This window comes from Micrasema longulum, unplaced genomic scaffold (assembly GCF_059751315.1).
Source record: "Micrasema longulum isolate JH-2025_06_02 unplaced genomic scaffold, ASM5975131v1 h1tg001484l, whole genome shotgun sequence".
Lineage (NCBI taxonomy): Eukaryota > Metazoa > Arthropoda > Insecta > Trichoptera > Brachycentridae > Micrasema > Micrasema longulum.
The window spans coordinates 289,582-306,158 of NW_028278669.1; the positions used below are offsets into that span (position 1 = coordinate 289,582).

At 33.5% G+C, this 16,577-nt stretch overlaps 1 protein-coding gene across 5 annotated transcripts in view; it reads left to right on the top strand.

Annotated features, from left to right (window-relative positions):
* Spn (protein phosphatase 1 regulatory subunit spinophilin) overlaps positions 1-16,577 on the top strand; it is a 164,021-nt gene that overhangs the window by 110,419 nt on the left and 37,025 nt on the right. The window lies entirely within an intron of this gene.

Here is a 16,577-nt window from a genome sequence, read left to right on the forward strand (position 1 = left end):
GCCCGTGTACAAAAACAATGTTGCAACGACTGCTCTTCACAAATGCGGCTTCCGAATTTTAAACCATCCCACCTACAGTCCAGACCTGGTCCCGTCAAATTATCATTTATTCTTTTTTTTTTTTTTAAATCGAGGAATGAAATTTACAAGTAATAAAAAAGTCACGTCAGCAATTTCAGCCAATTTTCAAGACAAATTAAACTGAATTAATTGAATTGAAAGATCTCAAAAATATATACGTGTTTAAGGAGAATATGTCGAAAAGGAAAAATATTACCATATTTCTATTTACCGGCCTTCCCCTTTAGGGCTCGTCCATAGTGCGGGCCTTACGCGGTGGCGACAGAGGGGGCGTTAGATTCAAACATACGAAAGCGTATGAAAAACGCCACACATGGCCATAGTACGAGGCCTTTGGCGGGCGCGACAAATTAATGTTCGAGGCCTTACTCCGCGAATATTTTGACCTACCCTCGTATTTACGGTGTTTTTTTAGAAAGTTTCTTTTAATTTCAAGCTTATCAACAGCCTTACAAAAGCCCTTATCGATTGGCATTAAATATTCATATACATTGTCTGAACTTCACCTAAACAATCTCGGAAACCATTAAAAATTTAAGTAAGTATGGTAATACCATGTTCTTGGCAGACATGGCAAGGGTGTGATCGTCTTAGCCTAAGCTTAGGTCAGGATTGATAACACTGCTTGCTTCTTGAACGCTTGCCCTTGCTGTAGGAACACATCGGCAATGCCTTGTTTGAAATATTTGAGGATCCTCGGCAGAGGTAAAAAATCCGATATAGGTTCTAAAATTTCCTACAGCAAAGACAGCATCGGTACGCAAATTACGGTGAGATACATTACGTTGATCTGAGCGAGGATATCATGGGCTTCTACTATGGTTAGATATTATTTTGCGCAAAAATGTAAAACCAGCCAAAACTTTTCTAAATTCTAAACTAAAAATGTGAACGTATTCTAGGCGATCATAGTTGATTACGAAGGTATGGTATCCATTTCTAAATATTAATGATTTGAAAAATTCACGTTGCACTGATACGATCCGCATTGTGTGAATATTATAATTAGGAGACCATAATAAGGTAAATAATATAGTACTTTGAACGACGTCACTAGTTCTTCCGAATCAACCAATTATCCGGTTTACCGGAAGCTAATTCACCAGAATTCAGCGGAACTTGTGACGTAACATGCGGAGTAATTTCAAAATTATTGAAACGTTAAAAAATCGTAGCGCTGATTATTATCGTATTCGATATCTACATTTATTTTTTTTAATTTGGCGTAGGTTGAAAGTCTATCAAAATATTTTTAAAACCACTGAACTTCTTCATTTAATTCAGTCTAATTTCGTTGAATTTCATTGTAAGAATTAAGCGAATTCACCTCTTGTTTTAATAATATGTGTAGGAATGTAGGTACATTATATTTCTCAATTTTTATTATACATATATAATTGTGCGGTTGTGGAACAATACTAGGTCACCTTATGGGGATCTCCTGAGAAAGATATCTTTGTTTTATATTTCAATCGAGATGCTTTTATAGTAAATTAAATCAAATGAAAATCTCTTCGTAATAATTTCACCAGATCTCTCAATCTATCAGTTCAATCTGAAGCTTGTTCGCAAGCTATTGCGCAAGATGCTCTTGTTGAAATAGCGATGCATTATATAATATATCTTCTCAATAATTGAACGAGTATCTTCGCTTATTACGTTCAGCCGACCAACGCTGACGTCATCGCTGATGATTGAAAAATTGGATTGAAATGGATAATACAAGTAGCGTCACAAGTCACGATTGGGCGTTGCATCGGGCATCACATATACGAGTAAATGTCATTTTTCTTATTTTTATAATTTCAAATTTATAGAGAGGGAAAACATTTTTCAGAAGGGATTATGAAAGTCTAGGCATTTACGGGGATTATGACCAGTCATTGGCTGGTTTAAGTGGTAACATTAACAATTTTGCCTTGCCTGGTGAAATCCACCTTGTCTACAAATTGACATACTTAAAACGTCGTTGATTAACTAGTATACAAATTGAAAAGTGTTTTTAGGCGTTGCCTAGTAGGTGAAGTAATTCTGCCAGATAAACATCACCCACCACAAAACGATAGAGACACGCCAATAGTAAAAAACACTGCTCTAGTGCCATAACCCAGGGAGAAAATACGGGTTTGTATGAAGAAAAGTCAGACCGCTTAGTTATTATATTTATGTAAAGAAACAGTAATTTTTGTGTATTAGAAAATAATATTTTCCGTACAAATTCTCTTTACAATCTGTTGAACGTAATATCTCGACTTCGATCGATCCGATCGCGTGTTGAGATTTTTAGATAGGTAATATTATCCTGCACAGATACAGGTACCAAATTCTGCTGGGGTCTGGGGTTAAACCGCCTCGCTGCGGGAGAAGATATAACGCCATTTTTTCAGGATTCTGAAAACTTTCAAATACGTGTTGGACATAAGTTATGGTACATCATTTTTGAGGGCTCACGGCATGTCTATGTGTATTAATATGTCAATGGGGTTATGTAAAATAAATATTATAATATGTCAAGTTGTCTTATGTCTCGTCTGGTTAGTGTAGTCATAGTGTTCTTCTGTATGTTGATTTTAAATTTGTCTCCAGTATAATTTTTTTAAGTAGCCAGGTGAATATCTGTATAAAATAATAATTCTCAGTAAATGTTATCCGGGAATAAGTTCCAGTAACTGGGATACGCCGCCATGTACGCCTCGTGTAGGCCGGTGACATGTCGCTTTGTTTCTCTGTATGTTACCAAAATACTTTTATTTGATGGGACAAAGGATTACGTATTGAGTCACCCAAGTAGGCGAATCAGAGCAGACATCCAATATCCTTTTTTCTTATATTCTACAAATCGTGAGGCCGAGTCACGCGTAGGAGGTTTCAAATTAACTGAATTTTAATATGAAAGTTAATAATTAGAGCGTTGCATATCGCCAGTCGGGAGACTGTAGACGTAGACGGTAAATATACAAACGCTATCAAGCCCCTGTGCAATATGTACATATATTATTTACTTTTATTTTATCCCACGCTTTCTACTTAAAGCCCACCCTCTCCTATTTGCAAGAATTGGGTGATTATTCTAATTTAAAATATTTAAAAACATATATTTTTATTATTTATTAATTTTCTTTCTTTATTTGATTCAATCATGCAGTGTCCTATGCACCACCAGGTGCGGATAAGGGGATTATGATGATTATTTCGTCGGCCTCGTGGTGTAATGGTCAGCGTGTTTGCCTACCCAGCAATAGGTCTCGGGTTTAATTCCCGACATGGTTGAAATGAAATATTTATTTAAAAGGGTGTTTTCACACCACAATATTTCATAGTCCCTGGACTGGTAACTCTAACAAAAAATGATCAAGATATGCGATTGGTGTACCAGTGCAGTGTCCTATGCACCATTATGCACCAGATCCCAACGAAAATCCCACTTCTTTAGACTATCATACCCTCAATTTTAAATCTGGAAATATAATACATCACTTTAGTTTAGTTAGAATGTAAGTTTAGGTATACAATTGTAAAGCGCCCTTGAGGTGATTTTTTACAAAAATGGCGCTATATAAATCAGCCAAATATTATATTATTATTATTTAGGCGCGGAAAGAGAATGATGATGATGATGATGATGACGATTATTAATTTATATTTAAATATTTTGTCTGTCTTTAGTCACATCATGCAGAATTATTAATGTTCGTTTTTATTTTGTTTTTTTTTTTTTATTTTATTTGAAAATTTATTTATAAACCCTTACGGATTATTTCATTCATTTTACATAAAATAATATATACATTTTTCATTTATACTCTGTTGTTCAAAATAATATTTTTTACATCTTTTGAAAAGTTTGTCTGAGTCTTTTGTTTAGTTTTGTCTGGTAGTTTATTGTATAATTTCAGTCCCTGGTTCATTAGTCTTGATTGTCCTTGTCTTGTTTTAGAAAGTTGTATATGGTATTTGTCTGATATTCTCGTATTATGTCCATGTTGACTACAATTTTTTACAAGTTTTAGTTCTTCGTCTACAATTACATTAGTGGCTAATTTATGGATAAATTTTAATGATTCTAGTTGAAAGAGTTCAGTTATATTTAATTGCTTAGTTTGTTTAAAAAGTTCTCTAGTTGCAGTTAAATAGGGAAGGTCATATACTAACCTTAATATTTTATTTTGTTGTCTTTGTAGTCTGTTTATGTCATTTTGATATCCTGCTCCCCATAGTAGTTGCGTATAACATATTTTAGTTTTTACATAGGCTTCATACATTAGAATTTTTTCCGTTTTTGGAATAAAATTTTTGATTTAAAAAAAAAGTCTCGATAATGTCGCCACTTTGCTAATTAAATTGTTGATATGAATTGTCCATGTTAATTGTCTGTCTATTGTTAGTCCTAAGTATTTAACATGTTCAATTTCAGTAAGTCGTTCATTATTTATGTAAGCATCTACTTTATGACATTTTTTTCTAATTTAATTTTACTACTTTCATAAATAATTATTATGTTTTAATATAATATGTACGTATTATTTTTTCTGGCATCCTGCATATTTTATATTTGTTGATTTTATTTTATTACTGAGTATGTATTGTATCAATAAGTAATTTATATTATTCACTGTGGAAAATATTTTTATACCTAGTTGTATGTATACTTTTTTTTACGTTTTTATTTTGTTTTTTACACTCTGTTCATTCTGCATTTCATGTAAAATTTGTTATTTTTTTCATACAATAAATGTACGATAATTATTACCGGGTGAAATATGTTCTAACAGCCTTTAATATTTAAGTTAAATGTTACACACTGGCGCCAACATTTCGGTATCACTACCAACAAATCAGAAATTATAAATTTCTCACAAAATAAACATAATATTTTATTTGTAATGTGTCAAAAAAGTATTTATGTATTAGCACTTTTGCTAATACGTGTTTTGTATACTAAAAGCTTTTATTTAGGTGGTTTAAATTTACTTCCTTAAGCTGTTTTCTCTTCGGTCTGTGTTCTTGTATTCTGCATGGACATTTAAATATAGCTACGGTTTGGTGTAGGCCAAGCCCCCCTCGGCCCCCGCCCCCGCGCTGCCCACGTGCTCGCGTGCCCCGCCACCGTCCCACCGCGTCCAGTGTCGTGCCGGCGTGCTAGCGGCTAGCACGAGCATGAGAGAAAATTAACCGAAAAATTGCATCCTTCGCGCGCGACAGATTTTCATTAGTGCACACATTGCAATAACGTGGACCGGTGTATCGTTCATACGTCATGCCATATCAAATTTTTCATTTATGCTGAATTATTTCTGCTCGAATTAGTAGCAATGTTTACAGATTTAGTTTCGATAAGTGTGTTTACAAGTGATAGTGTTAATATTGGTGGTGTGTTTTTGTAAACTATTATCATTTGATTATTTTGCGTCTTTACTTATATATTGCAACCAGTAGTTGGATTTTAGTTACTCGGTAGTCGTTTCTCGTTCCAAGACCTGCGCTTTTTAGTGCTTGCTCGGTGTTTGACCCTAGAACGCTGGAGGAATCGCGAGTTATGTCTCTGTATATATATCTAATCTTAGCCACTATTGCTTTAGTGAATAAATGCCTCAGTTGTTGCACTCAATGCAGCTTGTCGATGCACTCGGGTTAGATAGGTCCGGCAAAATCTACCACCGAATGAAAATTCCTTCGCACATTGTACTGAGTCACCTCAAGCTCCTCGTAACGGTCAAGTCCTTTGATAACAGTCACACAACTAACGCAGAACATTCTAAAACCAGGAAGCCAGGAAAAGCACAGTGTCGAGCTAACTGATTACGATTACTCAGTAGAAACAGCTGTTTATTCAGGTCCATTCTACCTCGTCCCCAGGTCTTGAACTAAACATCCTGGAAGACAGGAAGTAACGATCAATTAACGACCGGTTAGTAAAAAAGGCGTCACTTTAACGACGAGGCTGAGCTATAAATGAAAATATAGCTTCCCCTAATACATTAATGGCACCCAAATAAACTCGGGATAATGGTTGTTTTTCCAGGGATCATTTTCTCATTAACAGCTCTCCTATAAATAAGCTATCCTATTGATCGAATTTTAAAATCTATCTATAGAATATGTTTGTCTTTATTTCAAAATATTTTACTTTTATTTTTCCATGTACCTTTGTCAATCACTGAATGAATTAATTGATTTATTTATTCATATTTTTATCATATGAATATATACAAATTAGAAAAGATACTTTGTTCCGTTTCCATGAGATTTGTCATGTTTTTAGTTGAAAGATTCTCCATGCACATATTAAATATACCTGCATTCAAAATAATGTAAACAATAATTCATTCATAATATAGGACACAATCCATAAAAAGATTAATTAATTATTCGTAATAAATAGAATCTACCATTCATTTGTTATAAATGTTAAATATTATCTATCAATAATGAATATCGTACTGCGATATATTTATGTCTCGGCAGATGAAGAATACAGTTATGTGTGTGAAATAGAACCAGAACCACCTTGGAAGAGTGCTTTTGACTCGATGGCTACTCTCAATTAAAAATCCTGAAAAGGTAAATCGATTGGAGATAAGTCTGCCTCGTGACACATTCGCCTACCGTGGGGTCCTGGCTTCAATTCCTGCCTGGGTGGGCATTAAATATTGGTTTTGAAAGTAGTTCTACTGGACTGATCACCTTCCACGTCACAAAAATGATCCAACTACGCCGCAATTGGAGCTCCAATGCAGTGCTCTGTGCACCGCTGTGTGCGTATAGGGAAATGATGATATTTTATTTTCATATTGTACAAGTTAAATCAGAACTCCACGTTTTGTACATTTTAGTTATTGTTCTTTTATCGACATTTTATCTTCCCATTCTGTCTTCTGCCTTGACAAGTCGACAGTATACATATTCATTTTATTTTGGGAAGCGACATTCCACGCTACCTCAGATGACACTCCATACGATGTGAAATAAAGAGATCTTCCATCAGATTACTGGCGTCTGTCTATCTGCATCACGCACGAACCGGGGGCGCGCTTCGAGCGCCTGTCATATCACATTAACGTGTGATATGTGTTCTCTACTTCGTCGATTTATCTTTTGCCTTCCATAATTTGGAATCCCGAGATTTACCGACGTTTGTCGATATAGAAAACTCGAATGTTCAATAAATATTAATATCTGTATGAAAGTGTTGCTAGCTCAAATTTCATTCCGTGGGTAGTTGCCTTCCGTGCCTTCATTCTCTAACGGACTTTTACCGTGTTCAGACGTGATGCTGCGCAAAAATATTCCGTCGTGTATGATAAAAAATACTTTAATGGGGAAGTTCAGTGCTACGGGAAATCGGATATAAATTTTTTTTCTTACAAGCAGAAAAAAATACATCAAATTATTGTGTATGCAAATAATTGGTAAATTTCCATATCAAAATTTAGTAAGGTATCAAAAGTATAACACTTATTGGATTTAATTCTACTTTAAAAGAAAAAAAAATATTCGGTAAAAAATCAGTATGTACACAAATATTGTCATTTTTTCTGTATAAGTGTAGGACACTCGTGCACACTCAGATAATTTTTTTTACACTTAATACAATAATTTGAATTATGTTAAATATAACAAATATAAAATATAAGAAATGAAAAATATAAATAATAAATAAAATAAATATCAAATCAAATAAATAGTTTTGACCTAAATTTACATACATTGTCATAAAAAATATCTATCGTTACATTGGTCGCATATTCAAGGTATTGTAGATTGTTTCAAACCCGCTAGCTTCTATTTTAGAAACTTGCTTGAAGTTATGAAATTTGTAAACAATATGGAAACATTGTTAATATCAGAAATACGATTAGCAGGAGCGTTAAAGTTATTCTGTTTCCATGACAACATCCCGCAGTCTGCGTATACTTAACTCTTTCGGACCTGAACGATAAAAACAAAGTTGTATTGTGTATGAAATGATTTAAAAATTGTTGGTATTTTTTATTTATTTTTTATATTTTATAAATTATAAATTATTTAACTTTCGTTTTTAATTAATATATATTCGTCTCAAGGTTATAATTAATTGACATGAAACATATGTTATCTGACAATATACACATGATATTCAATAAATTATGGTTAATTTTAGCGAAATTCATTTAAAACTTGGTATCAATATCATTTATGATTCTCCCGAAACCATGCAAACCAGCCAGAAGTCAGCTGTTAAACTAAAACGGAAATTCCGACCACTCACATACGCAGAAAAAAATAGAGAGTTACTTAGGCATACAGTAATTAAGAAATGAATTCGCCGTTTTATAATTTAGGTAGATACGTGAGTAAATAAATATTAAATTTCGTGTATATTTAATTAGTCGGTCGCGTGGTGTAATGGTCAGCGCGTTTACCTACCATGCAAGAGGTCTCGGGTTCGATTCCCGACATGGTTGATATGAAATATTTATTTAAAAGGGTTTTTTACACTAAGATATTTCAGTAAGACTGATCATCTCACCTTCATGTGACAACAATGATCAAGGTACCTGCGATTGGTGTACCAATGCAGTGCCATATGCACCATTAGATGCGGAAAGGGAATGATGTTATTTAATGAACACTCGGGCTGAAAGGGTTAAATTGAATGTACGGCTACTAAAGTAGACATACATGCATTTACAAGTAGTAAAATCGTATCTACTCTTAAAGGCTAGTAATGTATACCTACCTGAGATGCCTACTTAGGCGAAAGCGCTCATTCGTCAAAAAAAATAGTAAAACTTAACCAAGGAATTTTATATGATATCAAAATCATTAACTTTGAAGTTTAACATCAATATATACTACAGTAAGTTGTATTAGATCTGTGGGTTTGCCTTTATTTGACCAGTTTCGGCGTAAGTGCTCTGACCTCTAGTATGGCCGAAGCGTGGGTAAACTGCTTTACGCTTTGACAACGTGTCCTTCGCTCGGACACACATACAATAATTTATTTTGCATAATAACGTATCTTACAATATATCTACTTGTTCAATTTAAAAGGAAAATTCCATTGAATTTTTTGGTATGCCTCGAAGTTGAAATATATTTTTTATATTGAGGTTTTTTATGTATATTTTGCCTCGACTCCGTACAGAGGTCCCGTCCCATTGAGTTGAAACCATCTATTTTGGAAAAAAAATGGTAAGTAAATTTTTTTTGTTGCGTTTATTGATAGGACGTACGAGTAGTACGCATTTACGTCGTTTGGTGATTTTTTTTTCAACGGAACGTTGTTTTTCGTATTTTTTAGTTGTACTATTATAGTACAAAGTCGCAATTTTTTCTAGTTTTCACGAAATTCCATGACGTGATAATTTTTTTAAAGAATTCGGCTCGTAAAACAAGATAAAGAAGCATTACTAGCTACACCCGCAAGTAGAACACATTCTTGCTAATACCAACAAACCGATTCAGTTCAATTGATATTGATCGTTAAATTAACATACCCAATTTGTGTATAATGCCTTTCGTCTTTCTTCACAAATTTTATCATCTAGTGCAAATACCACTGCATTTAAAAAGGGTAATTATAATTGCATAATTAACTAGCGGACCCGACAGACGCTGTCCTGCCCGAACGTTGGCTTGCCTGCTATTAGCTTGGAAAAGACTTTTCGTTAATAAGTAGGTACCTAGGTACTTGTTTATGATTGAATTCCAAAACTAACAATTAATAATATTCAAATATTGAATATAAGTAGGAACCTACCTAGGTCCTTGTTTATAGTTGAGTTCCAAAACAAAAAATAATTCATTTTTAAATTTATGATATTTTTTGCAAAAGTCAAACTCGGCTCTTCTCACCAACAGGGGTGCACTTTATTCATGAATGCGATTTTTTTTTAATGTGTTGAATGTTAGTTAATATTATTTTAGTATTACCGAAAATCCAGTAAAAAGAAGTAAATGGGAAGAAATTAAGAGGAATGTAAGGAATGAATCTGATTGGGATCCATAAAAAGCGAATGTTGTTTGTAAACATTCAAAAACAAACTTTTTCTAAACACAAAAAAACAACATCCTTCCATTTTTTTTGTATTTTCACTCTCGTCAAATGCAACTCTGGTAGGTAAATGAAAAGAATATTTAGGTTTCTAACTATTTTTTAACAGATTCGATTGAAAATTTTAATATCTACGAACATACGCAGCGCAAAGATCTACACTTCGCTGAAAACCGCACGTAAATCTGTCTAGTCGTTTAGGAGGAGTTCATTAACATCACACGTACTGAAGAATTTTATAAATATAAATATTACTAGTAGGTGGTCACGTTTTGTTTATTTTGCTCTACACATAAAAATGTCCTTAAAACAGGTTGTACTTAGTTAGGCAGACTACAAATCCAGAGAAATCTGTTGCCACAATAGTGTAGTAAATAAATAAATCTTAGTTGAAAACTAACGAAGACGAGGTGTCTAATATTCTTCAAGTAATCTAGACTTTAGAAAAGACAAAATGAATACACCTATTAAATTCATTTTCCTTAAACTCTTAGAATGTGCGAAAGTCGAGGGCCGCCTGTATACGTGTATACGTCATTAATATATTGCACTAGAGGTGACATTTATTGACATATATATATTTAATCTCATTCGTTCATCCATCATCACCCTATCCGCACCCGGTGGTGCATAGGTCACTGCAATTTAAAATTGTAACTTGATAATCAAGGAGATAAGTCTTACGCTTCAGGCGCCAATCAAACCACTTTCAAAACGAATATTTGTCAACCTTGCCGGGAATCCAACCAGATGAGCGATCGCGCCAACCATTACACTACGAGGTGGACTTATCTCCGCTGACTCCGCTCGATTTTCTTTTTCAATATTTTTACCTGATAAAGTAGCCATCGAGTCAAAAACACTCATCCGGGATTCTGGTTCTATGACGAAACATGGGTTTACGGATATGACATCGAAACTAAGGCTCAATCGTCCCAGTGCCAATGGAGCCATTCTGGATCGCCAAGACGAAAATCGCCGAGCACGCCGAACACGTCTAACCTTTGCGGCTGCCACAGAAAAAGTAAACGATGAATTAGGCTGAAAAAAAATGACAATCGGACTCTTCAAACCCCGCGAAATAAAAAAAATCCGTTTTTTTCTGAACACACCTCGTATAATACGAGTAGGTTATTGCGATAATTTCTGCATTTTTACTTCAAAACGACAAAAAGTGGACTCCCGTGTTTTATCCTCTTAGGAATATAGGGTCCATGACCCGTCTCTTACTGTTTTCTTACAAATTTCTCTCGAATACAATAGAGCTGAAATATAAGTTTAATTCACCTTATCATAAATTCAAAGGTGCAGGACGCGGGGGCTTGAGAAATAGATATTTTGGCTCGGGGCCAACCGAGTTAGATCTTATGAAACATTTACCTAGCAACTTGATCAACGTTGTATGTATACGATTATAATACGCCGTATACAAGTATATCACTTGTTCGATTTAAGATATCAATATAGTATAATATAATTATGGTACACAGTGCACACCTTACCTTTTTTTCATTTCGGTAATAAATATTCTTCCATGTCTCGATTCTTCATTTATATTCTTCAGGCAGAAGTCGTTTGATCAATATTCATCCAAGTGATCGATAATACTGTTTTCGCTTTCTAGTAATTGCCCCGCAATGTCTTTGTGAAAAATATATCGTAAAAACTATCTGTAATATTAATATAGACCCAATTTCTATCACTAAAAAAATTATGTAAAAAATTACGTTTTTTTTCTTTATTATATTTGCAACACTGTTTCATTTTATGTTTATGTAATATGATTTTGTATAGCGGTTATTTGTAGAAAAACTATACTTTCAACTTTTCTTTTAAACCCAAGATTTTTTCTTATTCTTAACTTTTTTTTTTTAATTTACCCTTTTATCATACATTTTTATATGTGGTATATTTCTTTTTCATTGATACTACTAACGTATTCATTTTTTATGTTATTTTTTTTTATTCAACATTGTTATTTTTTTGTTGCGATTTGTTCACTGCTGTTCTTAAAATTTTGTGAAATGTTCATAGAACCGTAAATAAATCAATAAATTATTTATTCCCTTCGTTTGGAATATCAAACAGCGGAAGATATTGATAGATAATTTATGAAGCTGTTAAAAATTGTTAAACCGTATACCTAATACAGTTTTTGAAATAGAAATCTTAATTTTAAAAAGATTTCATTAATATTTCACCAATAAAATACTTGTAAAATTAAATCAATTTTGTTACTGGAAAAACACCGAATATGAATTTTAGATTATGTTCGTTAAATAATATGGATATTATGGATGTATTTAGGTTGATCTTTAGTGTATCTCTAAATTAACGTTATTTCGTAGAAAAGTTAGCAGTAAAACATCGATCGGCAAATATTTTTATCGGATAGTGATTTTTATTATTTGATACGCTTTGCTAAGCTCCTGTGCTAAATAAATCCACAAACAATTTTTTTTTCAGCGACTAAATAAGTAATTTTCCAAGAAAATTTACCACGTCTCTCGGCCTTTTAATTATTATAAAGGAATAATAATAACTTCAAAGGAACACTCGGTATTTAAATTCAAAGAGATATTTCCCCGCCCCGTATTTACTTCCGGTGTGGCGACTAGCTTCACGAATTAATTAGGTATCAACATCTCGAATACAAGTAGTTTCGCGTTGTGGTCCGCGCCTCGTCTTGTGCTCCATTAGTGAGATTTATTTTGGGAGAAAAATATCAAAAGTGCGTACAAAGTAGTGGTAGCATAATTAATATTAGCATTGTGAAATCATAATTAATTTACAGTTGTAACAATTGCTAAAAGTACCCACTCGCTATTTTTAATGAAATCTGTACGTTTCATTTTGACATTTCGCACAGCAATAGCATCCAAAGGCGGGCGGTACCCGGTCACTATCTCATCTCGATCGGTATTTTTTGAGTCTCTGAAAAATTATGAAATATACAGAAATCATGAAATAGAAACCAAAAAGTATACCCACGATTTCTAAAAAAATGTTATTCAGCAATAAAACGAAAAAATCTCCCGAAAAGTTTGATAGAAACTGGATCTTAATTAAATAAAGTACAGTGCGTTCGAATATTCAATTAGAACGAAGATGGACCTTATATGTATTTTCAAAATACTTAATGCTATAAGGGATGTCCCATCTCTGTTGCAATTAATTTCTTTTCATGTTCACAACCATGTCACCAGAAGTCAAAATCTGCTATTTATTCAATCTTCTAAGAGCAACTTTTGTTTTTATGCCCCAATGTCCAGAATGTGTAGATTAGTTAATTCATCACATGACTTAGAATTCTTTGGGATAGATCTTCCGGCTTTTCGTAAATCTCTTCGCGACTGAAACAGTGTGATGAAGTTGGATTGCCATGGTTTAGCTCGAAGTCTTACGTCTTTCGTTTTTATGAATATATTGTATACCATCATTGTATTGCCCTTGTTTGTCTTTGCTTTATAGTTTTATGTTCTTTTTGTTCAGTTTCTTGTATTTATGTTTCTTCATGTAACTGTTGTAATTGGCTTAGGCCGTATATATAATAATAAATAAATAAATAAATAACCACTGTTCATTTTTTTTCGGTGAATCAAGCAAACATATAATTTTCGTTTGTGTTAGTAATTTATTTGAAAACATTCTGTTACCCACCTATATAAATATTAATCTGAAAATTCGCTCTGAATTCGATCCGGAAAAAATATAATTATTAATATCTAAAGCATTAATCTTGTGGTCAAACATTTTATTAAATATTACTAAATAATTGTACGATAACCTCTTACCGACTTTTCTATTTACCGGTCTCGAGACTTACCCGTCTCTTCGTCAGGACACCAATTAAATTAACATGCAAATCCCACTATATTTAATTTGCCAGTACCTAGGACTAACTCAAGGATAAACGACTTTTTCTTTAGAGTATGTCATTATTATAATACTGTTCTCTCCGGTCACGCAGACATTTTTCATCTCTCCTATATGAAATATAGAAGATTCCTTATAGACATTACACCCGCTTAATTATACGATGTCAGTAATTGTGTATGTACTCGTATGTTCATTATTATATTTTGTACCTTTTACATTATTTTTATATAACTTTTTTTCTTTTCTTATTCTTTAAATTTATCTTGTTTCTATTTACTTTATTTTATTTGCAACTTCTAAGTGCCTAACATTTCTTAATTGTTAAATTGCTTTTATTTTGATACTGATAATGTACTTAATCAATAGCTTACACCACCGTGGAAAATTTATATTGACTGTTTTCACAATTTTCGTTTATATATATTCTTATTTTCTGTATACAATATATGTAAAAACTGTTTGTTTCCCAAATTAAAGTAAATAAATAAATATACGCCTTCGCCAATAGTGGTACGTTTCGAAGTCTGGTACGTCTCGGGTACGTCCCGAAACCGGTAGACACAGAGGAATCGGCAAGTGGTTATTTACAATTATTTAGTAGCATTTAATGAAGTATTTTCAAATTCTATAAAAATGGCGATAATAATTTCCATCACTAATTGAAAATAACCTCACGCTAATAGCCGGTAACCAGTAACCTGGGGCTTGATTATGATGGGAAGATAAAGACGTCATACCTTCACCTTGACGGTATAGTTGAAGATAAAAATCTCCCGACCGACTACAAAGGTATAGTACCGATACCCCCACCATCAAGTTTTGATGTGAGTACATCGTTTTATACTGACGGGTAACCACTCGATACTTTTATCTACGCATTAAAAGTGTCAAAAATTTTGTCCCACCGAGCAAATTTTCTTTAAATTATGCTTTATAAAAAATTTTAATCGTTTTGAGGTTGGCACTTTTTTTCTTAAAAGCCTATTCAAAATATGAGAGAGAAATAAGTAAGTTTTGAAGTTGAATTAAATTCCGAAATAACTGTCACTTTAATAAAAACTCCTAGATGTGAAAATAATGTCGCTAGGTTCTGTCCTATTAACAAATAAGAGTATCTAGGTGTCGGACACAGATTATATGCGTCAGAAAGTTACCACTCTAAAAAAATAATTTAGTTATTATATTTTTTCCATCTGTTTTACTATCTTTCCTAGTGTATGTATCGAGACGTTAAAGGAGCCGGTTTTGTAGTCGATCGGTAGATATATACAGACGATCGTTAAGCGTACCGTCTAGGTGATTTCCAAAAGTCATACAAAATTCACGTTCAAGCGAGCATTTTTTGCTTGAATTGGCTTTATAATCGCTTTGAAGTGAGCACTTTTTATTACAGAAGCCTATTTAAAATATAAATGAGAACTATTTTTAATGTTAATGACGTAAGGAACGCGGACTAATTATTTGCGGTCATTCCATTGGCTTGTTTCGATCATATGATGTCGATATGACAAGTAGGTAGAACATACCGAGGTAAGATACATATAGTACAGAAGTTAAGTATACCGTCTCGATATATACAGATGAAGATAGTGTTCATAATCGAGGCACTGGCGGATGTTTTGACCTCCGCGATCTATTCTGGCGGTGTCTGCGAACTTTCACTCTTCCCGCGCACCGGCTGCGAGTGGAGTGTGGAGTGTGGAGTATAGTAGACTGCAGACTGCGGACTGCAGGCCTCGGACTACACTTTTCGCATTCAAAGTTCGTAAAGAACGCGATACTCGGCGTCTCCATAAAATGCCCGCTGGCGCCCCTGGAACGGTGCCAACATCATTCATGCATCGGTAGAATACTACTTTCCGCTTGTCGGTTGTTTTCATCTCAGTTTTTAATTGTTAGTTTCGATAAATATCCAATAACCTTCAATGTGTTAACGCCCCATTTTATAAAAGTAAAATCATTTTTCTAATCTTATTTCCCATTTCCCACTTTCTATATTATGCGAGAATCTGTGCTCTAAAATAAAAATTAAGTTTTTCTCCGCATTTGCTTTGCGCAACAGTTTATTCAAATCAAAAACCTTAACAGATTTAAATTCCGTTGTTTTTTTTAGTTGTTTGGACGTGTGTTTTTAGTAGTAACCGACTGAAACAAGATTTTCAGCCGAAACCGAATTTCGGCTTCTGTTCTGTTCCAAAACTTATTTAAATGAGTTAAAAGTCACTTCAAAACGCTCAATTTTTTTTAATGTATTATATTACGCGTTTTTATTGTTAATCTTTACGAGTTCGTTAAAATGAGTTTTAAATAAAAAATAATAAATATTTGAGTTCTTATGATTTACCCAAATATAAAATTTTTCGAGGGCCATTTTCAACGAGTTGTAAATAACTCACTATTGGAAAATGGGAATCGAGTTGGGGTAGAGTGGGATTCGAACCACGGACCTTTGGTCCGTGAGTCGAAGACACTAGCCACAGGACCACAACCCGATTTTATGATTGTATAATTTCATTTACTACCGTTTTGCAGGATATTTTTGAAAAATATAGAACTTAGTTATATAAAGTCACTACCATGA